The sequence below is a fragment of the Bufo bufo genome, chromosome 5 (assembly GCF_905171765.1).
Source record: "Bufo bufo chromosome 5, aBufBuf1.1, whole genome shotgun sequence".
In the NCBI taxonomy this organism is placed as follows: Eukaryota; Metazoa; Chordata; class Amphibia; order Anura; family Bufonidae; genus Bufo; species Bufo bufo.
The window spans coordinates 356602013-356629981 of record NC_053393.1 but is presented as its reverse complement, the minus strand read 5'-3'; the positions used below and the strand labels follow the sequence as shown (position 1 = coordinate 356629981).

Sequence of the window (27969 nt, the reverse complement as noted above, 5' to 3'; positions counted from 1 at the left end):
TGTACAGAGATTTGTCACCATACAGTATTAGAATGTATGGGCTCCGATGAGACGAAGTTTGTTATTCGCGAAGTCGCGCGTGACTTCGTTGAATAACTTCGGTTATTGATTTTTAAAGTGGAAAACCGCTTTACAACTTGAAACCAAACTCGGCTTCACTACCAGGTCTATGGGATGAAAATGTAAGCTAGTGAGGGGAAAAACCCCAAACTCAGTGCATCCTGTGAAAAAAAATAAAACACCCCTGACACAAAAAATACACTTCCGTGTATTGTCCTGTGTTTAATATTTCCCAATAGCTTTCATACAACATCTGGAGTTGGCATTTTTGCCTAAATAAATATGGCACAAAGAACTGTCAAAAAACGCACACAAAAAAACTAAAGAATGTCAGAAAATACCTGTGTGTGACATCAGCAGATAATAGTCAAAGGTATAGGGAAAGGATGTGGCCTGCAAGACATACACTGCTCATATAGTGCATAAATCCCCCAAATCTCAGCTGGGTGAATACACAATATACATCAAAGTCATCAGGGCAATTAGCGCTACATGGTAAACCCATAGATCACCCTGTATATAATACCGCTAAGCAGCTGCATTCATTTAAAGAGGCTTCAGAAGCTGAGGCAGAGATTGAATCTGTTGTCAGCATATAATAAAGCATTCGCAATAAAAATATTACACATGAAGACAATGTATATAATGCTATTAGGATCTGCTCCCTTTGTTCAGACTGTTATGCTGTGAGCCATCATTTCTCTTTTTTTTTTTTCTTCCATCATCGTTCATCGCTTCGCTAGACTTGGTTACCAGGGTAACCTGGCTTTGTTTATGGTATAGCAGTATGAGTGAGATAACATGTTTCTTAGCAACAGGGGAAAAGCTGGGATTGCTCAAATATTCCAACCTGTTTCTAATTCTACATCTGAAATTTCTATATGCTGGGGGATTTTTTTTGAATAAAACTGTGAAGCAGGCAAATCCAAAGGTCAAAGGGTTAAATATCAAGTTGAGCACATGAAGGATACATTTTCAGATTTTAAACATAAGCTACGGCTTTGATAAAGTGTTACAGCAATTATATTGAATGGTAACAATTTGCAAATTGCAAGCATTGTTCGCCTGCGTATATAATTAATATACAGTATATAATTGGTAGATACTGTAGATAGATGATAGATATATAGATAAATATGAGATGATAGATATTACATAGATGATAGATAGATAGATGCATTATAAGGATAAATAAACCTTCTACTATAAATGGTGGAGAACATTGCTAAGCAGCTTGGAGACCGGGGACCTGGAGCATTCAGTGTATGGACATCTGGTCGAGATGGCCTCTGCTGGTCTGCAGTGACAGCTTGTGAACTGAATGTCTTATCATGTTTTCTGGGCTATGCCCAGTCACCTTAAGTGTATTATGTCCCCTTACTTTTTTTGCTTGACCCACAGTGTCAAATTTAAATATAGAGGTGCCTTAGGATAATACTGGTCCCAGGAGAAAGATCACAGTAGTAAAAACACAAATACGTCTGCAAATTTGAGTACCTTGAATCTGTAAGAGAAGTGTTTATAGGATACATTTAGTTAGGAAAGATAGGATTCATGATTATAGCCAAAATCCTTTGAAAGACCAATTAATCCCCCAAAAGACCACTCCTGAAAGTCTATGGTACTGCTTATCAAAATCGTTATATTAGAGGGTTGTTTTACCATTCCCATGCCTTCAGAACTACTATAGAGGGAACAAGGGTTCACAGACATGAATGGACATATTAGTTTATATACCGGCACCTGTGCGGCATATGGAGGTGTTTTCCGTTGGACTGATATGAAAAAATAAGTGGCATGCTCTATCACCCCTTGTATGTGCTCTTTAGTTACACTAGGGCAGGGTTTCTCAACTCCGGTCCTTGGGACCCACCTACCGGTCATGATTCAGGATTTCCTTAGTATTGAACAGGTGATATAATTAGTGTCCATCCATCAGGACTTACCACAGGTATATATTCTGTGGGATATTCTCAAATCCTGACCGGTAGGTGGGTCCCAAGGACCGGAGTTGAGAAACCCTGCACTAGGGCATACCATGTGTCGGTCCCCACTGCTCTCCACGTTCTGGTCCAGGCCCACTAAGCCACTCACTAGAGGTAGCGATGACTGGCTGTGTGGGCCGTTCCTTCCTGGTGCTTCTGACATGTTGAGCTGGGCACGGGAAATGGAGAGCAGTGTGGACAGGACAGAAACAGCAGCGGTTAGGGATCAATGCGGGTGAGTAATTTTAACTGTTTGTGGCACACTTTTTCATTAATTCCCTGGAAAACCCCTTTAAACCTGCATATGCAAAGATTTTTTTTTAATTCAAATTCCTCTTATTTTGTGCTATGTACAAATTGAAACACAATATCATATAAATAAACAGATTGCCTTCTATTACTGAAAAATCATCGCAGCAATATTACAAATCACTACAACAGAGACTAGCACTATCCCAATGGGGAATTCTCTTCTGACTATGCAGAGCTAATGAGCGAAGTCATAGTGATCCTATACATGGAAAAACTACATGTGGACATCACAACAAGGGATTCCCCTCAGAGGAGCCCTTCTATGTGCCTGTATTACTCCCTCTTGCACTAGTTGACCTGGCCCATCCATTTACTACTACATTTTCTTTGTAACAACTGATGCAGACCACAACTTCAGCCCGCAAAAACGGATGGCCATCATAGGTTAAGAAAGTCAAACCTCCTGAGTTCAGCTCTTTGCCAGGGTGGCTCCATTTCAAAAAGGGGTTGTCTACATCAGGGCTTGACAAATTTCCTTGGAATCTAGGAGCCAGCTAAAAAAGTTAGGAGCCAGGCGGAGCCGCGTCATAAAGCCCCTAGTAGGTGCCCCCCCCTACTTCTCCATAGAGCCCCCCCAATAATGCTGTATACCATGTTACATATACCGCTGCTCCGTCCCCTATTGACTATAATGGGGATGGGGGTGGAGCTCCGGCGCAGCATGGCAGTTTGCGGTGAGAGGCCGCCGGACTAAAAAGTTGGACATGCAGTACTTTTAATATAAAATTCAAGATGGTGGCTCACTTCAAACGTGATTGCGGAGCAGGTGCTACTAGCCCTGGTAAGAGGGACACCCACCCTCTGAAAATGTGGATTGGAAAGCTATAGTAAAGGGCGAGCACACTCCATTTGGACTAACACTAAAATTTAATTAAATCACACTTAATTTCACACGTGTATAACGGATAGATAAAAAGTTATAAAATACAATAAAATACAAAGTGAAGTGTATTTTATGCTTTGTATTTTATTGTATTTTATAACTTTTTATCTATCCGTTATACACGTGTGAAATTAAGTGTGATTTAATTAAATTTTAGTGTTAGTCCAAATGAAGTGTGCTCGCCCTTTACTATAGCTTTCCAATGCAGTACTTTTAGTCCGGCGGCCTTACACCATGCACTGCCGTGCTGCGCCGGAGCTCCACCCCCATTATAGTCAATGGGGACAGAGCTGCCGTCCGGCAGAAGGACGGATTTGACAGGGTGAACAGCCTGCCAGATCCATCCTGCCGCAAGTGTGAAAGTAGCCTTAGTTCTATAGCTACTGAATGAGACAGAAGAAGGGATGCCTTTAACATATAGATCTCCTTGAGAAGCCAATTTGATCCTAAAGGGTTAATTCACACTGTAATCTAAATTGTGTCCTGTCACTGTCTTATCACTGCTGCAAAAGCATCAGCACAGACTCAGTGTAACCTGTTCTTTTAACTCAAAGAATCGAATGAGTCACTAACTAATCGGATCTTTAGATTCTTTTAACCTGTGACTCATTCGATTCTTTCTTACTTAGACTCCCTGTACTTGTGTCAGTGACTCAGAGCTGCTAGTCCTTGCCTCAGCTCTGATTGGTTGGTGGGCGGGGAGGGGAGGGGCTGGCAGAAGCAGCTTCCACTCTAGGATCAGATTACACTCCTCCCGAGCCCCTCCCCTCCCTGCTGCCAGCATCTCTGCTATTGTGTGCTGTGACGGAGCTGTTTCAAACGGTGCTGCCTCCGGACAGAACGGCAGCTCCGCACCCATCGCCCGGGCACCTTTGAAAACGGGCTCACAAATACCCAAGCGCCAGGACTAAATTCCTGGTCGCCATGGCGACCTGGCGCCTGGGATTTGTCGAGCCCTGGTCTACATGACTTTTCTGTGAATGGAACCAACAGATTGGAAAGAATACTTAAGGAGCCTTTACACTGCCTGATCTTTGGGCATATTATCGCTAACAAGAATTTATATGAAGGCTCAATAGCGATAATCTGTGTAAAGGTGCTGGCGATTACTCAATGAACGAGCAAAACGTTAGTTCATTGGGTAATAGGATTATTCGAGTGGACACCTCAGTCATTGTTTGCCAGAAAATTATCAACTCCTGCTGCCAGCAAATAATGATTATGTATGAGGTTGAGCGATGACATTAGTGAAGGGGATCCCTGCATGTAAACGAATCTTTCTCCTCCACCGATGAGCAGACGATTGTCAGGAAGAAACACTTGCTTATCGACAATGGCCTGTTACATCGGACTTTTAGTGCTGATCTCTGAATATTTAAGTATACCTCTGCCAGCTGTCTGTCTTTATACCACCTCATTACAATACGCAGATTCTGGTCACCATTCACATCACATACACAAATTACACAAATCAAAAAGGGTATTTCCATCTTGGACACTGGGGCATATCCTAGCAATATCTGATAGGTGCAGGTCCCACCTCTGGAACCCACACCTATACTTAGAATGGAGTTCGTAAAGTGCTGGAAGGCGCACAGCACATGTGCAGCCGCCCTCCATTCATTTCTATTGGACTGCCAGAAATTGGTGCGCTTGGCTATTTTTGGAAGTCTCATTGAAATTAATGGGAAGCCCACCGAGAAGGTGTTGCCACCACTCCATTCACTTCTATGGGGCTTACGGAAATAATGGAGGGCAGCCATGCATGCGCAGTGCACCCTCAGGCACTTTACAGGCTCCATTCTTACTATAAGTGCGGGTCCCAGAAGTGGGACCCACACCTATCAGACATTGGGGGCATATCTAACTGATATGCCCTCAATGTTCAAAATGGAAATATAAAAAAAATGGAAATCAAAGAGGTGTGAGTTTTCATTTTTGTCTGGTGTCCAAATCTGTCAATTTATGGGAGCCACATTGCTCCCTTCTACGGTAGGAAAATGTTTGTCATATATACTTCAGCTTACGGCTTTACCCCAATCCCATCAAACCCCAGTTAAATCTAATGTGAGTAGCCATGAATAAGCAGCACTGATTGATATTAAATGTTGAAAAGCTATCGCAACAAAATCCATGCATGACCTTGGGAAGAGAGGTTACTGGTATTATGTCCTGGAGTATGTGCTAATCTACAGCTATAAAAATATTACAATGATATTCCATTCTATTTGAGAGACTAAATTTACCACCAATAAACACATCTTCGTTTTAGATTTAATTAGTTTAACTTTTTAGAAACAACAATTTCAGGATATTATTTCAACCTCTCAGCATTTTGGAAGCCATAACTCCAAAAATGTTTGATCAACATACTTGAATGAGGGCTTTTTTTTTTTTGCTGGACTAATTTATATTTTTTTCTTTGAGTAAATGTGTTGAGATTTATGTGTATGCATATCTTAGCAATTAATACTTATTTTGATTGAAATGGAAAAACCACCCAAAAATTTTTGCCACCTTTTCACCTTAAATAATATGATATGTTTTATGGTTATGGTGATACCTAATATAAGTATATTAATGTTTGTTTGTACTTTCAAACTGTTATATAATTAAACATATTATTGTTTGGATTTTTTTTTACTTCTTTTTCTGCAAACATTTTAAATTCATTTTATGTACAGTTTTTTTTATAATCTTATAATGGTACTTTTATTAATTATTTATGACTGTATATAAATGTACTTGTATATATCCATCTATGTGAGGACATTAGCCTAAATTAGCCTAATGACTTATAAGTTCTTAAGTTGTTATTAGGGCACACTTACTGTAAGTATGCCCTTGTAACAAACATGCTGATCAGGGTTCTTCAATATACATAGGTTATAGAAAATGTCACATGAAATCCCTATGGCCCAATCACAGGGAGATCCCTTGCCTTCCCCTCGCATGCAGCTGTCTCCTTAGGGTGTGGAATATAAGGGGTTTAACGATGGAGATGCTATCTCTGTTGTTAGAGCAGGAGCATAGTTGTGCATGACAAGTCCAGCTTCTTACCAAGCTAGAACATTGACAGTGCCCATACGATAAGAGCACCATAACAGTATGGTGCAGGTTCTCTGCAGACTCCTGCCCATGCTCTACTATTACATCACAGGTCATAAAGGATATTCCATTATCAGGGTGAAAATGTGAATCTTTATCAACCTAAAATCTACTCCACCTCCATGTAGCCTTTCTCCCTTTTGGAGAAGGTGTTGCTTGATTACTGTTCTTGTATTAACCTGCTGTACAAATATCACAAGTTTTGGTGCAAGTCCAGTTTTGCACAAAAACTTTTTCCTCAACACTTGCCACTTTTCCCAAAGTGGATATGGTATTTAAGAACATGGGTGCCAGAAAACTGGCACACATTTCACTCGAAATCTATGCTAGCTTTCTTGCTGATGTACCTACCTCCCAAGGATGAGCAAAAAATTAAGAGGCTTGTGTAATAATTCTATGCATTGTACGCCGGCAAGCTTTCAAAATAAGACTGGTGTTGAAGACACCGGTCTTAATACATTCCTCCCTTGACTATAGGGTAGCTACTTCTACAAGGTGGCACAACAGAAACCACTGTTTTCTCTTGGTAGAGAGCTAATCTGCACATTTTCACAGGGGATATTGCCTAGACTATTGGAGCCCCTGTGTCAGCCCTGGCACTCTCCACAATAAGAGATAATACTCCTCAAAACAGGTGTTATAACCACTCTAAAAGAGTCATTGTTTAGAGTAATGGTGAGAAAATATTGGTTGTATTGTGTTAAATAGTAAGCAAAATGTAATACTGATAGGTTGGGTTGTTCATTTATTGAATCCTTTCACTGGACAGATAAAGATGGCTGAGGCCAGTCTGAACTAACTGCTGACACACAGCGAAACATATACAGTGGCAAGAAAAAGTATATGAACCCTTTGGAATGATATGGATTTCTGCACAAATTAGTCATAAAATGTCATTTGATCTTCATCTAAGTCACAACAATAGACAATCACAGTCTGCTTAAACTAATAACACACAAAGACTTAAATGTTACCATGTTGTTATTGAACACACCATGTAAACATTCACAGTGCAGGTGGAAAAAGTATGTGAACCCCTAGACTAATGACATCTCCTAGAGCTAATGGGAGTGAGGTGTCAGCCAACTGGAGTCCAATCAATGAGATGAGATTGGTGGTGTTGGCTACAGCTGCCATGCCCTATAAAAAACACACACCAGTTCTGGGTTTGCTTTTCACAAGAAGCCTAATGTGAATGATGCCTCACACAAAAGAGCTCTCAGGAGACCTACGATTAAGAATTGTTGACTTGCATAAAGCTGGAAAGGGTTATAAAAGTATCTCCAAAAGCCTTGCTGTTCATCAGTCCACGGTAAGACAAATTGTCTATAAATGGAGAAAGTTCAGCACTGCTACTACTCTCCCTAGGAGTGGTCGTCCTGTAAAGATGACTGCAAGAGTACAGCGCAGACTGCTCAATGAGGGGAATAAAAATCCTAGAGTGTCAGCTAAAGACTTACAAAAGTCTCTGGCATATGCTAACATCCCTGTTAGCAAATCTACGATACGTAAAACACTAAACAAGAATGGATTTCATGGGAGGATACCACAGAGGAAGCCACTGCTGTCCAAAAAAAATATTGCTGCACATTTACAGTTTGCACAAGAGCACCTGGATGTTCCATAGCAGTACTGGCAAAATATTCTGTGGACAGATGAAACCAAAGTTGAGTTCTTTGGAAGAAACACACAACACTATGTGTGGAGAAAAAGAGGGACAGCACACCAACATTAAAACCTCATCCCAACTGTGAAGTATGGTGGTGGGGGCATCATGAGTTGGGGCTGCTTTGGTGCGTCAGTGTCTGGACGGATTGCTATCATCGAAGGAAAAATAAATTTTGCAAGTTTATCAAGACATTTTGCAGGAGAACTTAAGACCATCTGTCCACCAGCTGAAGCTCAACAGAAGATAGGTGTTGCAACAGGACAACGACCCAAAGCATAGAAGGAAATCAACAACAGAATGGCTTAAACATAAAGAAAATACGCCTTTTGGAGTGGCCCAGTCAGAGTCCTGACCTCAACCCGATTGAGATGCTGTGGCATGACCTGAAGAAAGCGATTCACACCAGACATCCCAAGAATATTGCTGAACTGAAACAGTTCTGTAAAGAGGAATGGTCAAGAATTACTCCTGACCGTTGTGCACGTCTGATCTGCAACTACAGGAAACGTTTGGTTGAAGTTATTGCTGCCAAAGGAGGTTCAACCAGTTATTAAATCCAAAGGTTCACATACTTTTTCCACCTGCACTGTGAATGTTTACATGGTGTGTTCAATTAATACATGGTAACATTTTATTCTTTGTGTGTTATTAGTTTAAGCAGACTGTGATTGTCTATTGTTGTGACTTAGATGATCATATCGCATTTTATGACCAATTTGTGCAGAAATCCATATCATTCCAAAGGGTTCACATACTTTTTCTTGCAACTGTATACAAAGACAGGTGTTGTATATGCCAAACTTGGTATAAAGTCTGATGGCATAAAGTGTTCCAAAATTTTTAAGAGGCACATACTTCTTAAAAAATTTGGTACATATTTCAGCATTCGATGTGCCAGAAATTCAAGTCTATGCCAGTTACAAAACACTTGATAAATCTGCCCAACTAGCTGTATACTCGAAACGATGGCGGTCCTGTTACTCATTCTTAAATGTTATGTAGTATGCTTGCTTTATAGCATATTGAATAGTAGTGCTAGTGATGCAATACAGAAAACCATACTTGCAATAGGGTACAAGGGTACAACATACAACCATAAAAAAAAGGCAAGAGGACTACGGAGTAATCAGGGTCAGTATGTATTTTTCCAACTGTACTTTAAAGAGGCAAAATCATTATAAAATGAGCAAGCTCTGAGGCACTTTCACTTGTTTTCCTTTTGATGTAATTTGAAAATCTAATTAATAAAAAATCACACTGCATTATGGCATTATGACCTGTTTTATTGAAAGCAATAACATGGGCTTGTTTGATCTACAATTGTCTTACAGAAATATGTGAGTTAAATTGTATGTTGTGTGAAGCAGAGGATTTAAAATTCCTGGATATATTAAACATTTGTCAAAATAGTCAGTGTGAGCAGGGACGAGAATGCATAATTAAGGTAAGAGTTTATGCAAATCCTAAAATTCATGTACATTACAGAGAAGAATAAAGAATATCATGAAAGAATTAGGATACAGGATGTTCACCTGCTGAGCAGTTTGTCCAGTCACCTGCCAATATACTGTTATGGTCAAATACAATCCACAGTGCATTCATTGTTGTCTATTGTTCTTTGCTTTTAATCAGCCATTTAAAATCATATGACATGAGGAAAAAGTATAAATATATATACAGTGGGGGAAATAATTATTTGACCCCTCACTGATTTTGTAAGTTTGTCCAATGACAAAGAAATTAAAAGTCTCAGAACAGTATCATTTCAATGGTAGGTTTATTGTAACAGTGGCAGATAGCACATCAAAAGGAAAATCGAAAAAATAACTTTAAATAAAAGATAGCAACTGATTTGCATTTCATTGAGTGAAATAAGTATTTGAACCCTCTAACAAAAAAAGACTTAATACTTGGTGGAAAAACCCTTGTTTGCAAGCACAGAGGTCAAACGTTTCTTGTAATTGATGACCAAGTTTGCGCACATTTTAGGAGGAATGTTGGTCCACTCCTCTTTGCAGATCATCTCTAAATCCCTAAGGTTTCCAGGCTGTCTCTGTGCAACTCTGAGCTTGAGCTCCCTCCATAGGTTTTCGATTGGATTAAGGTCCGGAGACTGACTAGGCCACTCTATGACCTTAATGTGCTTCTTCTTGAGCCACTCCTTTGTTGCCTTTGCTGTATGTTTTGGGTCATTGTCGTGCTGGAACACCCATCCACGACCCATTTTCAGTTTCCTGGCAGAGGGAAGGAGGTTGTCGCTCAGGATTTCACGATACATGGCTCTGTCCATTTTCCCGTTTATGCGAATAAGTTGTCCTGTGCCCTTAGCAGAAAAACACCCCCAAAGCAAAATGTTTCCACCCCCATGCTTGACGGTGGGGACGGTGTTTTGGGGGTCATAGGCAGCATTTTTCTTCCTCCAAACACAGCGAGTTGAGTTAATGCCAAAGAGCTCTATTTTGGTCTCATCAGACCACAGCACCTTCTCCCAGTCACTCTCTGAATCATTCAGGTGTTCATTGGCAAACTTCAGACGGGCCTGCACATGTGCCTTCCTGAGCAGGGGGACCTTGCGAGCCCTGCAGGATTTTAATCCATTGCGGTGTAATGTGTTTCCAATGGTTTTCTTGGTGACTGTGGTCCCTGCTAATTTGAGGTCATTAACTAACTCCTCCCGTGTAGTTCTAGGATGCTTTTTCACCTTTCTCAGAACCATTGACACCCCACGAGGTGAGATCTTGCGTGGAGCCCCAGAGCGAGGTCGATTGATGTTCATTTTGTGCTCCTTCCATTTTCGAACAATCGCACCAACAGTTGTCACCTTCTCTCCCAGCTTCTTGCTAATGGTTTTGTAGCCCATTCCAGCCTTGTGCAGGTCTACAATTTTGTCTCTGACATCCTTAGACAGCTCTTTGGTCTTTCCCATGTTGGAGAGTTTGGAGTCTGCTTGATTGATTGATTCTGTGGACAGGTGTCTTTTATACAGGTGACTAGTTAAGACAGGTGTCCTTAATGAGGGTGACTAATTGAGTAGAAGTGTCTAACCACTCTGTGGGAGCCAGAACTCTTAATGGTTGGTAGGGGTTCAAATACTTATTTCACTCAATGAAATGCAAATCAGTTGCTATCTTTTATTTAAAGTTATTTTTTCGATTTTCCTTTTGATGTGCTATCTGCCACTGTTACAATAAACCTACCATTGAAATGATACTGTTCTGAGACTTTTCATTTCTTTGTCATTGGACAAACTTACAAAATCAGTGAGGGGTCAAATAATTATTTCCCCCACTGTATATATATATATATATATATATATATATATATATATATACAGTACAGACCAAAAGTTTGGACACACCTTCTCATTCAAAGAGTTTCTTTATTTTCATGACTATGAAGGCATCAAAACTATGAATTAACACATGTGGAATTATATACATAACAAACAAGTGTGAAACAACTGAAAATATGTCATATTCTAGGTTCTTCAAAGTAGCCACCTTTTGCTTTGATTACTGCTTTGCATACTCTTGGCATTCTCTTGATGAGCTTCAAGAGGTAGTCCCCTGAAATGGTCTTCCAACAGTCTTGAAGGAGTTCCCAGAGATGCTTAGCACTTGTTGGCCCTTTTGCCTTCACTCTGCGGTCCAGCTCACCCCAAACCATCTCGATTGGGTTCAGGTCCGGTGACTGTGGAGGCCAGGTCATCTGGCGCAGCACCCCATCACTCTCCTTCATGGTCAAATAGCCCTTACTTTCAAAGTTTTCCCAATTTTTCGGCTGACTGACTGACCTTCATTTCTTAAAGTAATGATGGCCACTCGTTTTTCTTTACTTAGCTGCTTTTTTCTTGCCATAATACAAATTTTAAGAGTCTATTCAGTAGGACTATCAGCTGTGTATCCACCTGACTTCTCCTCAACGCAACTGATGGTCCCAACCCCATTTATAAGGTAAGAAATCCCACTTATTAAACCTGACAGGGCACTCCTGTGAAGTGAAAACCATTTCAGGGGACTACCTCTTGAAGCTCATCAAGAGAATGCCAAGAGTGTGCAAAGCAGTAATCAAAGCAAAAGGTGGCTACTTTGAAGAACCTAGAATATGACATATTTTCTGTTGTTTCACACTTGTTTGTTATGTATATAATTCCACATGTGTTAATTCATAGTTTTGATGCCTTCAGTGTGAATCTGCAATTTTCATAGTCATGAAAATAAAGAAAACTCTTTGAATGAGAAGGTGTGTCCAAACTTTTTGTCTGTACTGTATATATAGTGCATTTGGAAAGTCTTTAGACCCTTTTTACTTTTTTCATGTCTATTCAACTGAATTCACCACAAAAAGACTCCAAACAAGGTGTACAAACATTTCAAAGACCATCAAGACAAATGTGATGCCCCCGAGTTAAATTTCAAGTGTCATAGCAAAGTGTCTGAATATTTATGTCCACGTGAAATTATAGTTTTTCCTTTTTAATAAATTTGAAAGAAATTCTAAAATTCTGTATTCACTTTCTCATTATGGAGTATTGAGTAGAGATTTATGCTAGGACATTTTTATTTATTTTTTTTTCATTTTAGTACAAGGCCACAACATAACAAAATGTGAAAAAAAGCAAAAGGGTCTGAACTGAAGACTTTCCGAATGCAGAAGTCACAGAACATTGCACATTTAACTGGGTTCATTGGCTCAACTATGGGAGATACTATTGGTTGTCAGGGTCTGGTCCAGTTCCTGCTCCAAAGACAAAGCAAGAACAAAGGCACAACACACTTCAGTCAAGCAGACTCCAGTTTTTATTCATTTATTGTGTTTTCAAAGGAACATTTCAACTTATCCTGCAGAAACAACCCCTTTCACAGAGGCATAGCTTGGGTGGGTGTGGTTAGGGTGGAGGAATGGGTGCAGGCAGGGCCTAAGGTAAGTTAGAAGGTGAAAGAGGGACAGAATGTGAATCTCTAGTGATCTGGTCTCCCCTCCCATTCTTGTATGTGCTAATTTAAGTTACAGCAGCCAGAACTTCCTGCTGGCTGTTGTAATTTGATCCAGACAGCAACTCTAATGAGACAAAAAAATGGGAGAAATAAAAGTGTGCAGAGAGTTTCTACCTACAGCTCTACCAATTAAATGTATATAATAGATATTTTTGCCAACTCTACAATCTGGAAAGTGTTTTTTTTTTTTTAACAAATCTACCTTATGGAAATATATACTTAGTTATATAATATAATATGACATTTGATGGACAATGGTACTTTCTGATATGGAGTTGCAATAAGGTAATGAGCACATGCTCTTATTTTACATTAATTGGTTCATACAAATCAAGGAACAATAGATAAAAAATATAGCACTGTAGACACCCCAGTTTACATATGAGAATCTTAGATATGATGTCATAGAATGGTAATAGTATTACTACAAATACCATTTAGGCTACTTTCACACTTGCGTTCAGAGCGGGTCCGTCTGGTGTCTGCACAGATGGATCCGCTCCTATAATGCAGACGTTTGGATCCGTTCAGAACGGATCCGTCTGCATTATAGTTTAGAAAAAATTCTAAGTATGAAAGTAGTTCAGACGGATCCGTCCAGACTTTACATTGAAAGTCAATGGGGGACGGATCCGTTTGAAAATTGAGCCATATTTTGTCAACTTCAAACGGATCCGTCCCCATTGACTTACATTGTAAGTCTGGACGGATCTGTTTGCCTCCGCACGGCCAGGCGGACACCCGAACGCTGCAAGCAGCTGAGCGGAGGCTGAACGCTGCCAGACTGATGCATTCTGAGCGGATCCGCATCCACTCAGAATGCATTGGGGCAGTACGGATGCGTTCAGGGCCACTTGTGAGACCCTTCAAACGGAGCTCACAAGCGGAGCCCCAAACGCTATTGTGAAAGTAGCCTAAATTGCTTCCTCCAACAAAAAATATTTGACTTCTTCAGGATTTATTTTACAGCAACACTCCATGTTACGGTACACTAGAAGAGCAAACACTTATCATTGCCCCTACATAAAATATTAGGCATCATTTTTTGCCAGCACATACTCACATTCAAATACTTTGCTATAATAAAAACATATATGACATACATTAGACCAAGATGGTTACAGGAAGCCTTCGATTAACTGTTACTGGAATAATCAGGGATCCTGTAATGTTGTACTTCTACTCCCATCTACAGGCAAAGGGAGTTTAATATACAGCATGGTATATATATTTTTGGGTAAATACAAATTTTTTAAATAAAAAAAATATTCATTGTTATTTTATTCATTTAAATTCTTACTATTCCTAGGTTTAGGAGTCAGTAGGTAGCTGTGCTCACTACAGCACAGTCATATAGTCATAGAGGTAAGGCTATCAATCACTGAATAAGACCACCTTCTGGAGTCCTAATCATAGAAAGACATAGACAGAGATTTATATGAATAAAATACAGGTTATACTGAATCTGTTCTCACTAAACTATATATCATTCTGCTCAGCTCCTACTGCCCTATAACAAGCTGCCTGCAGATCACATACCATGTTCAAGTGCAGGTTCTCTGTCAAAGACTTAATTATGTACACCTGTTTGCAATATATATAAGGTACATTTATCATTAATAAGGATTTGAAAATCAGTAAGTATAAAATCTCATTTTTTTAAATTAATGCAGATAGAAGACTTAAAAATTTCGACAAATGTAATAGAAAAAAGGCTTAAATCCATTAGAGAGCACAATAACAGCACATTCACATGCAGAAGACTGTGACTATAACAATCTGTGCAGTCTTGGCTAGTTGGACCATGTAACGTGTGCTATGCCCGAACAAATAATATGCACGCTACCTTCAATCCATGTTCTATACAGGAACTGGCATTCTCAGAAACATAGCTTACAATACATCAGCAGGGAAACATCTAAGACTACGTTCACACTAGCGTTTTAGTTTTCCGGTATTGAAATCCGTCATAGGGGCTCAATACCGGAAAAAAACGCTTCAGTTTCGTCCCCATTCATTGTCAATGGGGACAAAACTGAACTGAACAGAACTCATTCCGTTCCGTTTAGTTGCGTTTCCATACTGGAGAGCGAACCGCAACATGTTGTAGTTTGCTTTCCGTCCTGGGATGCGGAGCAAGACGGATCTGGCATGACCCCCCAGGCAAGTCAATGGGGACAGATCCGTTTTCTCTGCCACAATAGAAAACGGATCCGCCCCCCATTGACTTTCAATGACAGATCCGTCTTGGCAATGTTAAAGATAATACAACCGGATCCATTCATAACGGATGCAGACGGCTGTATTATCAGTAACGGAAGTGTTTTTGCTGAACCCTGCCGGATCCAGCAAAAACACTAGTGTGAAAGTAGCCTAATAAGAACAGGCCAAAACTGTGTCAAACCAATAAAAAAATAGTAAAACTGATGGTACATTATAGTGAATAAGCTGAAAGGGAATCTGTCACCACAAAATGCAATGCAGTCTGATAGCACCATGTTATAGAGCAGGTGAAGCTGACCAAATTGATATATTTTTTTTCCACCTCCTGTAAATACCTATCTGTACAAGGAGGAGGTGTTATCAGCAACTGACAGCTATCTCTTTTGCACACTTAAGGTCCCTTTACAACAGATTATCGGGAAGGAAGCTGATCGCTAGCGGAAGCGACTCGTGCATTTACATGCAGCAATCTCATCCAGAGTAAGGGGAGAAGCTAACGCTAATGCCATCACTCTTCCCCATAAGGACTTGTTTGCCGGCAGAAGGTCGTGTTTCCACGGCACGATCTGCTGGCGGTAAATGATCATTTTTGCATGCGCACAAACGATCGGATTACCCGGGTACTCGGCGGTACATTTACACCTCCCCGGGCATATGTGCGTAAAGGGCCCTATATAAACACAGTGCTATCAATCAATGATAACCCCCCCTCCTGTCCTGTTGCCTATATACATGAATCCACTCAGTTTCTCCTGCTCTATAGCATTGTGAGTTCAGATTGCTTTGCATTTTGTGGTGACAGGTCCTCTTTAACCTTGACTCTTACTGATCAGATTTTAATCTCTTATCTTGGTAAAAACTCATTAACATTTCTCTGACTAAGGGTCTATTCACACGTCCGTAAGTGTTTTGCGGATCCGCAAAACACGGACACCTGCAATGTGCGATCCGCAATTTGCGGACCGCACATCACAGACACTATATTAGAAAATGCCTTTTCTGGTCCGCAATTGCGGACAAGAATAGGACATGTTCTATTTTTTTCGGGATCGGAATTGCAGACCCGGAAGTGCGGATGCGCAATTCCGGATCCGGGCAGCACATCGTGCTGCCCCATAGAAATGAATGGGTCCGCAAATGCGGAAAGAAATTGCGGACGTGTGAATGGACCCAAAATTTTACAAGTCTTTGCCAGAAAGATAACTGAAATGCTATAGGCATATGGAGGCCACTACCAACAGGTAAGGGCGGTATTAGGCAGCCTACAGGCAGTGTGCCAGATTACACAAGCTGATGCAAACCTATTGCGGGAGGAATGATCCGCTCCTCCTTCCTTCTGTTCTATTCATTATCGGCAGCACATTCCTGATTACCGAGGAAGACGTGCTACTGATAATGGGGCATCTTTAATCCTGATGAAAGATGGCCATCAGCCAATGAACAAGTGTTTGCTCGTTCATCGGCTGGACGACTGCTTGATTATTCTAGCCAACTATCAGAACTGAGCGTTCTTGGAAAGTTTTGTGAGGTCTTATAGGAGCTTTACACTGCCTGATCTTTGGGCAGCGCGAGAGCTGATGGATGAACACATCGATCGGTGCTCATTTGCAGCAGCCTGATTACACAAGCTGATGGAAACATTGAATGTGGGAGAATAGATTGCTACTGCAGTCATTCCTCCCTCATTCTCGTCTATTCACTATTGGCAGCACATTCCTGTTTACACAGGGAGATGTACTGCCGATAATGGAGCATCAACGCTGGTTCATCAGCTGATTCGTTGCTCGATTATATGGGCCAATTATAGAGAATGAGCATTCATATGGGAGCTTGTGCTCCTAATAATTGGTCCAAAATCAAGTAGTGTACAGATGTAGTAGAATTAACACACCTGCTTTATGAGACGTGTTATCTAAACTAAATGCGTTAAGCAAACACCTTTAATTGCTTTTCAGTGGCTTTTGTTTCAAGATAACGCGATGAGTTAGGCTACTTTCACACTCGCGTTTTGGCTTTCTGTTTGTGAGATCCGTTCAGGGCTCTCACAAGCTGTCCAAAACGGATCAGTTTTGCCCTAATGCATTCTGAATGGAAAAGGATCCGCTCAGAATGCATCAGTTTGTATTATTGTAACGGATCTGTTTTTGCAGATCCATGATGGATCTGCCCAAAACGCAAGTGTGAAAGTAGCCTTAAGAGTTTGTATGTTAACCCTGCTACATCTGTAATAGGACCTTTAGACTACTCTCGATTTATAATGAAATGTTATTAAGCTTTCTAATATGCTTTGTGTCTTAATTCATTATTTTCACATCTTCTCCTTGCTTTCGGTGACTGCAAACATTTATTGTTTACATCCAGATGCTGAACACCAGTCCTGATCATGTCCAACTGATACAACTGCAGGACTTAAGGGCTCTGATGTACTGGTACCAGCTATGTCTACATCTGCTATGTATGTAAACGGGAATGTTCCATTCCATCCATTGCTAGCAAGCATTGAACTTAGCGAGCAATTGAAACACATGGCATAATACAAAGTGTATAACCAAAAATGAACTTTTACTGAAAAACTATAAATCTTTTTTACCAAATTCGATGTCAGAGATAAGTACAGAGATCTGTGATGTGATGTACAAACTGTCAAAAAACTGCTGTCGGATGAATGCTCATTCAGCCGACAGTTACCTCTCCCGATTGCCCCATACACATGCATGCTTGGCTTGACCAAGCAAGAGGAGAAAGCCACTGCTATGTTAGGAGAGAGTCAAGAGCTCTCCATTCATATCAGATAGTAAGCCGGTCTAGCCGAAAACAGCAGGTTCTGCAGAAGATACTCTAATGTTTTTAGGGGGCTACTAGACTTCAACAAACCCAATTCCAAAGGCTTTAACAATCAGAAAAGAAAACTGAAATTACGTGAATTGAAACTGCACTATCGAAAAATTCACTACTAGCTTCTCTATACACTATAGGAAATATTCTCAAACCCATTTTCTCAGATGCTTTGATGGAACATTTGCTTTGATATGCTGCTTACAATGAAGCAAAACGCTGAATAATTACACTTTTCCCCTGCTCTACAAACACCTTATTTTGTTTAATTACAAGAGTGAAAGAAAACATTATAAACAGCATGAGATAAAAGACTGTATAGTAGGATGGAACCTACTATGTCATTTTAAGGACCCATGCCTAAATAGTAACCCTCTAATTTTCTCTATGCAGCCCATTTGGCTCCTTATATTAGGATAAGTGGCGCTTAAACTGTTTAACAATGATACAAAAGCTTAAATAATGAAGGTTCACATGAAAAGGTTGTAGTCTATTGCATTATATTAGTCTCTGTGAATCTAAATTTTGTTTTTTTTGGTGAAGAAATTAGGCTGGACACATTTGATACCAGGCAGGACAAAACCAGCAATACAAAAGAGAGCTCAACCCATAAAGGTGGCTTTTCTTTCATCATCTTGTTAGTAGCAGCCATTCTGGCTCCAGACGAACCCAATGATCACTAATGGTGGAAATGGTGGGAGTTTTAATCATAGGGTTTTGTATTCAACTTATGAAATAAGTAAATGGATATAAGATATTAGTAATGTCATGTAATTAAGTGCACTGCATTTTACTTATTTGCTTTTCAGCACCTTAGATTGTGTTAGACATGCAAATTATGACCATTACTCCAGTGTATCGTAATATACAGTCAGTGCTTTAGGGAAAGTCTTTCGACCCTTTTATTTTTTTGGACATTTTGTTATGTTGTGCTTGTGTTAAAATAAAAAAAAGCTAAATTTCCCCCCATCATTCTGCACTCAATACCCCATAATGACAAAGTGAAATGAGAAGGTTCAAAATCCTTGCTAATTTATTAAAAAGGGAAAAAAACTAAAATACTGCATTGACATAAGTATTCAGATCCTTTAATCAGTACTTAGTTGGAGCACCTTTAGCATCTCTTACAGCCTCTAAGCTTCTTGGTTATGATGCACACCTGGATTTGGAAATTTTCCCCCATTCTTGTATTCAGATCCTATCAAGGTCAAGTCAGGTAAGGTGGGACCAACAACTACTTTTAGGTCTCTCCAGAAATATTCAGTTGGGTTCTGGTCAGGGCCCTGGCTGGGCCACTCAAGGACATTCACAGAGTTGTCCATAAGCCAGCCCTGTGTTGTCTTGGCTGTGTGCTTATAGTCACTGTCTTGTTGGAAAACCCTCAGCCCAGTCTGAGATCCAGAGCACACTGGATCAGGTTTTCATGTACTCTATTCAGCTTTTCCTCAACCCAGACCAGTTTCCCTATCCCAGCTACTGAAAAACACCCCCACAGCAAGATTCTGCCACAACCATGCTTCACTGTAGGGATGGTATTTAGCAGTGCCTCGTTTCCTCTAAATGATGCTGGTTTCCTCTAATGATGCTTAGAGTTGAGTCCAAAAAGTTAAATCCTGGTTTCATTAGACCAGAGTCTTGTTTCTCACAATCTGAGAATCTTTTAGGTGCTTTTTTTACAAACTTTCATATGTCTTTTACTGAGGAGAGGTGATTTCTGGCCACTCTGCTATAAAGTCCAGATTAGTGAAATGCTACAGTGATGGTTGACCTTCTGGAAGATTTTCTCTTCTGCACCAAGAATCAAGTCAGCTGACTCAGAGTGACCATTGGGTTCTATGTTACCTATGTTACCAAAGCCCTTTTAGTCTGATTACTTAGTTTGGTGGGGCAGCCAGTTCTGGGAAGAGTCCTGGTTTTTACAAACTTCTTCTGCTTAAGAATTATGGATGCCACTGTGCTCTTGGGAACTTGTACATGTACTTGTACTTTTCTTGTACCCTTCTCCATATCTGTGCCTCCACACAATCATGTCTCTGAGCTCTACGGGCAGTTCTTTCCCCTCATGGCTTCATTTTTTATTAAAAGAAATGGAAGGACCCAAGAGTTAAATTTTAAGAGTCATAGTGAAGGGTCTGTATACTTATGTCCATATGAAATTTTAGTCTTTCCTTTTTAATAAATTTGTAAACATGTCTAATATTCTGTTTTTACTTTCTCATTAACAGGGATTGAGGGCAGTTTCATGGGGGAAACCTTTCTTTTTTATTTTAGCATAAAGCCACAACATAACAAAATGTGAAAAGGGAAAAAAAGTCCAAAGATTTCCTAATGCACTGTAGCTAAAACCATAAAAAAAAAGTACACAGTGAATGTAACAACAGAATAACACCTTTAATAATACGTTATGATATCTATTTGATGACCTCGTCATTATATAAATGCACATTGTACACAAAATGTATATTGTCACCCAATGTATTTTATTAAGATCCAGAGTAGACACTAATCATGGCATACTGTTTCCAATCCATAGAGCTGTGAATTAGTTAAATAATGTTAATGATTAAATTCATCTTAGCTGTACAGAAGCACATTTAGACTGTTGCTATAGCTACCAATGCTACAAAACCTGCAATAGCAGGTTAAGGCTCACTGTAAATCTATCAAGATACAGTACTTGAAACATAACATTGCAAAGAGAAATTTCTAGTTTCCAGATCAGGACAAATAAAACCTTTTGTGTGTGGCTTCCAAGTAATGTAGTAATTCTTTCAAGTTAAAAAAATAATTACAGTACATTAAAAGTGATTATTGCAAGTTTAAATCTGAGGTTGGAAGCCTTGGTCTTCTAGGGTGTGGATGTCTGGTGTAGGTCAATCTTTTTTTACAATAGGCATTTTTTTCTGATATGTCTTATTGGAGAATGTTACTAATGGAAAGTCACAATTTCTAACTTTCCACTATTAAATATGACAACCTATAGGCCCAGAAAAGCCATCAGAATCCAATAGCTGAAAACAATGGCCACTCAAGGGAAATAAAGATTCCATTTCTCAACTATAAATGAGTCATCTTGGAGGTATAGGCGGTGGGACCCAATCAAGCACTTTCAGTTTACTCTCTTATAAAGTATATAGCCACACATGATGGGTCCGCTGAAGAATTTCTAGAGCAGAAACTCCATGGTATGTCTGCCAAAGCAGCAAACTTTGCACCAAAATCTGCAGAAATCCTCTGAGAGGTCTGCTGCAGATTTCACCTTCTGCATCTTAAGGGGTGAAATGCATGGCAAAAAAGCAAAAATAAATTGACGTGTTACAGTTGTCAAGTTGTGTGCAAATTTTCTGCTGCATGCAGATGAGATTAATCTGATCCACTTTGGTGCTACTGTAAATTTTTGTGGCTCACCTTTAGACTGTGTAGTCATACCATCTATTTGTTTATACCACCTATTACTTGGAATTGGCTTATTAATTCAAACTTTTGCACAAAGATTTTGGTGCATTTTTGATGTATTTATTGCCACACCCTTTACCTGATAAACCATGCCCTTCATCAAACAAATTTAAAAGTTGTTTAACCACTTCCCATCTGGGCCATTTGCCCCCTTCCTGACCAGGCCTAATGGTGCAAATCTGACATATCTCACTTTATGTGGTAATAACTTTGGAACGCCTTTACTTATCCAAGTCATTCAGAGAGTGTTTTCTCGTGACACATTGTATTTCATGATAGTCATAAATTTGAGTCAATATATTTCACCTTTATTTATGAAAAAATGTACCAAAAATTTCGAAAAATTTGCAATTTTCAAAATTTCAATTTCTCTGCTTTTAAAACAGAAAGTGATACCTCATAAAATATTTATTACTTAACATTCCCCATATGTCTACTTTATGTTGGCATCATTTTGGAAATATCATTTTATTTTTTTAGGACGTTAGAAGGCTTAGAATTTTAGAAGCAATTCTTCAAATTTTTAAGAAAATTGCCAAAACCCACTTTTTAACCCCTTCAGGACCCTGCCATTTTTCACCTTATGGACCAGGCCATTTTTAGCAAATCTGACATGTGTTGCATTATGTGGTAATAACTTTTAAACGCTTTTACTTATCCAGGCCATTCTGAGACTGTTTTCTCATCACATATTGTACTTCAAGACAGTGGTAAAATTGAGTAAAAAAATTTCATTTTTATTTATAAAAAAAAATAAAAATTACCAAAAAAATGGCAAAATTAGCAAATTTCAATTTCTCTACTTTTATAATAGATAGTAATACCTCCAAAATTAGTTATTACTTTACATTGCCCATATGTCTACTTCATGTTTAGATCATTTGGAGACATTAGAAGGCTTAGAAGTTTAAAAGCAAATCTTAAAATTTTTAAGAACATTTCCAAACCTTAATTTTTTCATGACCAGTTCAGTTATGAAGTCACTTTCTGGGGCTTACATATTAGAAACCACCCATAAATCCCCCCATTTTAGAAACTACACCCCTCAAGCTATTCAAAACAGATTTTACAAACTTTGTTAACCTTTTAGGTGCCCCACGAGAATTAAATGAAAATGGGAATGACATTTCAAAATTTCTCTATTTTTAGCAGATTTGAAATTTTAATACATTTTTTCTGCAACACATCAAGGCTTAACATCCAAACAAAACTCAAAATCTATTGCCCTGAAGCTGGAGTTTACAGAAACACCCCATGTTTGCTCAAAAACTGATGTATGGGTGCACAGCAGGCTTCAGAGTGGAAGGAGCACCATATGGCTTTTAGAGAGCAGATTTAGCTAGAATGGTAATTGGGAGCTATATCGCATATGAAGACACCCTGAGGTGTCTCTATAGTGGAAACCCCCAAAAAGTGACCCCATTCCGGAAACTACACCCCTCAAGGAATATTTCAAGATGTTTAGTGAGCACTTTGACTCATCAGGCGTTTCAGAGAATTAGGAAACGCTTGTGCTTTACACCCACATTTTACACTTTCACAAGGGGAAACAAGACAAAATGCACCCCACACTTTTGTTTCCCATTTCCCCCCGAATACGCCAACACCCCATATGTGCTCAAAAAATGATGTATGGGCGTATGGCAGGGTTCAAAAGGGAAGTAGCACCATAGGGTTTTTGGAGGACAGATTTTGCAGGATTGGCTTTTGGGAGCTATGTCGCATATGAAGACACCCTGAGGTACCCCTAGAGTGGAAACCCCCAAAAAGTGACCCCATTATGGAAACTACACCCCTAAAGGAATATTTCAAGATGTGTAGTGAGAACATTGTCTTCAAAGGTGATTCATTGAATTGGCTATGAAAATGAAAAATTTAATTTTTTTCCAGAAAATTTTTCTTTAGGCCCAAATTTTTCACTTTCACAAGGGGGAACTGGAGAAAATGAACCTAATTTATTGCCCATTTTCTCCTGACTACAGCAATACCCCATATGTGACTGTATACTGCTATATGTTTGCAATTTGCAATTTAACAAACCCTGAGGTACCCCTAGAGTGGAAACCCCAAAAAAGTGACCCCATTCCGGAAACTACACCCCTAAGGGAATATTTCAAGGTGTGTAGTGAGCAATTTGACTCATCAGACGATTCACAGAATTAGGAAACGCTTGGCTGTGAAAATGAAAAATTACTATTTTTTTCCAGAAAAAGTTGCTTTACACACACATTTTTCACTTTCACAAGGGGAAACAGGACAAAATGCACAACACATTTTGTTCCCCATTTCCCCCCGAATACGCCAACACCCCATATGCACTCAAAAACTGATGTATGGGCGCACAGAAGGCTTCAGAGTGAAAGGAGCACCATATGGCGATAGGAGAGAGGATTTAGCTGGAATGATAATTGGGAACATTTTGTTCCCCATTTACCCCTGAATACGACAACACCCCATTTGTGCTCAAATGATGCATGGGCGACCAGCAGGCTTCAAAGTGGAAGGAGCAGCAGATTTAGCTGGAATGGTAATTGGGAGCTATGTCGCATATGAAGACACCCTGAGGTGGCCTTACAGTGGAAACTCCCAAAAAGTGACCCCATTTTGGAAACTAAACCCCTAAGGAATGGTCAGTAGTAAGCACTTTGGCTGAACAGGCTCTTTGGCCTGGAATTTAGAAACACTTGGCCATAAAAATGAAAAATTGCATTTTTTTCATGAAAATGTCGCTTTAGGCCCACATTTTTAAATTTTACAAGGGGCAAAAGGAGATAATGCACCCACAATTTATTAAACGTTTACTGTTGAATATGGCAACACCTCGTACTTGTTCATAAACTAATAAATTGGCACAAAGCATGGTTCAGACGCAAACCACATGGTTTTTGGAGGACAGATGTTGCTGGAATGGTTTTTAGGCACAATGTTTCACTTGAATAGATCCTGAGGTACCCCTACAGTGGAAACCTCCAATAAGTGACCACATTTTGGAAACTACTCCCACTAAGGTATTCATCTAGAGGTGCAGTGGAATTTTAGTTTCATTATAATTTGTACATTAATTTAGTTGGAATAATTTAGAAAGGTGGACTAAGATTTTTTCGAAAATCTAAATTCTCACTGGGCAACAGGAAAGGATAAAAAGGGTTTCATGAAAGTAAAAGTATAAAATTACAGGTGAAACTCGAAAAATTAGAATATCATGCAAAAGTCCATTTATTTCAGTAATGCAAATTACAAGGAATTACATTAATGCAGCTTAAAATTAGAATTTTGTGAAAAGGTTCAATATTCTAGGCTCAAAGTGTCACACTCTAGTCAGCTAATTAATCCATACCCCCTGAGCAAAGGGTACTTCAAAATTGTGACTTTGAGGTTTCATAAGCTGTAAGCCATAATCATCCAAATTATAACAAAAAAAGGCTTGAAATATCTTGCTTTGCATGTAATGTGTCTATCTCAGATATTAGTTTCACCTTTTAAGTTGCATTACTGAAATAAATAAACTTTGCACGATATTCAAATTTTTTGAGTTTCACCTGTATACATCAAAAGTCGGATGGTAAATTTTGAATCATCCTATCATACAAAGGCCAGGTTTTGATGGACATGTTTCACATTGATAGCTGGTTTCCTTTCTTATACCATTTTTGTAACACACACGGCAACGTTTTAGCGGCTTGTTTTTTTTTGCTGTGGGAGAAATTTCACTGGGGAAGTGCTGTCCTGGCACTATCCTTGTTGCCTCACATGTAGAAGTGGTACTGGGGCCTGCCTCCTCCCGATCCCCATATATGAGGGCCTTTATTACATTTTCTTGAAATTCAAGATAAGTTCCCTCTTGGCCTGCATTTCTGTAAAGTAAATGCATTATATAATGCAACCTGTGTAAGGTGCACCACAAGTTTTTTTTATACCATATCTTGGAGTTTTGCAAGGCACTGTAGGATTTGAGTACCTGGTCTGACAGGTCTACCCCACCCATAAATTTATTATATTCTTGAATTTACACTGGTTTAGGGGTTTCAGTGCCAGTACCTCTAACAGGTACAAGGGTGCTGATGTCAATATGTATTGTGGTTAACACAAGTACATCTCTTTTGACTTTATATTTAACGCACAATAAATTTTCGCTACAAAGTGCTCTGCTCTCTCCCACCCTAAGCATTTGCCCCAGCAGCGTTTTTGGGATGTCTTTTTGGTTCTTTCTTATTGTGCCACATTCCATCGTACTTCTGTTAGCAAGGCACTTAAAAAGTGATCTACTGGAATAAAAGTTGTCAAGGTATAGGTGGTATCCTTGATCCAGCAATGGGTGAACCAAATCCCATACAATTTTTCCCCTTATTCCAAGGGTGGGGGAACATTCTGGGGGTTCTACTTTAGAATCCTTCCCATTATATAGTTTAAAGCGATGTGTGCAGCCAGTTTCACTTTCACACAATTTATACATTTTGATGCCGTATCATGCCCTCTTGTTAGGCAAGTACTGTCGAAAATGCAGCCTTCCTTTGAAGTTCACTAGGGATTCGTTGACAACAATGTGTTTTTCAGGGGTATATATTTCTACAAACATAGAATGGGTGATTATGGGCCTTAATTTATAAAATCTATCAAAATTGGGATCATCTTGAGGTGGGCATCTGGTATTATCATTGTAGTGTATAAATTTCATGATGGCTTCAAATCTTCTAGACATGGCTGCACTGTACATTAGTAGTAAAGTACATCTGTACTCCAGTATGCTCTTATAGATGTTTTTTTTTTACCAGGCCCATACTTAATAAAATACCCCCAATATATCCCCAGTGTCGGTAGGGGTCCATTTCTGGGCATGAAATGTTGTAGGATTTATGGCAATAAATTGGTTTGCGTACAAATTGGTTTGCACAACCATCAATAAAATTAAATTATCAGTAAAGAAAAGCTTGAAAAAAATCAACTTCTCTAAACCCAGTTGTATTAACATGTATACCCGGATCAGCATTAAAGTCGGGTACCTGGGCCACATAGTTATCTGGGGGTGCCCAAATAGGTGCACTTAATTGGGTTAATGACTGATCATCAACCCTTTGGCGCCTTCTTGAGGGTTCATCGGATTCATTTGAAGATGATGATGCAATAAAATAAATTTCACCTTCACTTGCAGACTCAGTGTCTGAACAAATCATGGCGTAAACCGCCTCGCCGTATTTTAATTTTAGTAAACAACCTAACAGTCCAGTAACTGTAGAAGATAAAAAAATATATATTTTCAAAAAGGTACTGAAATATTTTTCATATATAAAGCAAATTTACTCAAAAATAAAAATAGGAGCGGGATTGGGCTAACTGGGTCAGTGGTGGCAGTGGTGGGCAGAAAAAAGCCCACTAAAAATATGTATTGCTTCGTGTAATTCTGTCAATAGGTCTGTGTGTACCCAAGAAAATAACTGAAAAACTGTAACTAAAAAAGATTTTATATAGGAGTGGTTTAGGGTTCACTGGGTCAGTGACTGATGGCCGTTAGCCAATGTAGATGTCAATGGGAAGGGGGTGCTGGGCGCACTCTGATAGGGGTGCTGGGCGTACCTATTAAAATAACAGTAAAACAGTATGAACCAAAATAGTTTTTCTGCATAGAAAAAAAAATTGCTTAGAAAAAAATTAAGTAGGGGAATAGAATATGTAGTTCTTGATGCGACTCTGATAGGAGTGCTGGGCGTCCCCACTAAAATAACACTAAAATTCTGTCAGTGACTGGCGGCCGTTGGCCTGTGCGGATGTCGATTGGGAGGGGGGCATATGTAGTGCTTTGTGCGACTGGCAGGAGCATTGGGTGTACTGGGGCTCACTGGGTCAGGGACTGGTGGATGCTAGCCAGTGAGGATGATGATGGGGGGAATAAAGGGCCGCTAATAAAATTCTAAAACTAAACGACATAAATATATATTTTTTTTTGGGAAAAATATTTGGTCTGAAAAAATATATGGGAGCAGGATGGGGTTCACTGGAAAGTAATGGGAGGTGGATGGGGTGTTTATAGCGATTGGTGCAACTCTAACAGCAGCTCTGAGCGACAATAATTCTCTCTGATCACCTCTCTGACAGAACTGAGGTGATCAGAGGGGGTGAAGTCACCTACCCAGACTCCTGTCTCCTGATTGGCCAACCTAGGACCATCTTGATTGGCTCTAGGTTGGCAAACTGTGATTGGTAGCTGTCTGTGACAGCTGCCAGTCACAGCTCTGTCACCATCTACTGTATATGGTGACAGGTTCACATACACATTGGCGTCTGGGATGCCTGTCAAAGCGCCATGACAGCAGCGATCCCTGATGCCCTCCCTCTCTGATCGGTCCACTGGAGGGACCATCAGAGCCTCTATAGCAGTATGTGGCTGTGCAGTATGTCGGAGCGCCGCTGCAGTCTCCGATACAGCCCACCACCCTGAACTCCGTT

The 27969-nt window shown here is 39.7% G+C and overlaps 1 protein-coding gene and 1 long non-coding RNA gene across 2 annotated transcripts in view; one reads left to right on the top strand and one right to left on the bottom strand.

The window, feature by feature from the left end:
• The window catches only part of GABBR2 (gamma-aminobutyric acid type B receptor subunit 2), a 940304-nt gene that overhangs the window by 856188 nt on the left and 56147 nt on the right, over window positions 1-27969 (bottom strand). The window lies entirely within an intron of this gene.
• LOC121001864 lies at window positions 13-22442 on the top strand. The gene is made up of 3 exons (XR_005779162.1): window positions 13-165; window positions 18786-18791; window positions 22432-22442. It is a non-coding gene; the product is annotated as an uncharacterized LOC121001864 (long non-coding RNA).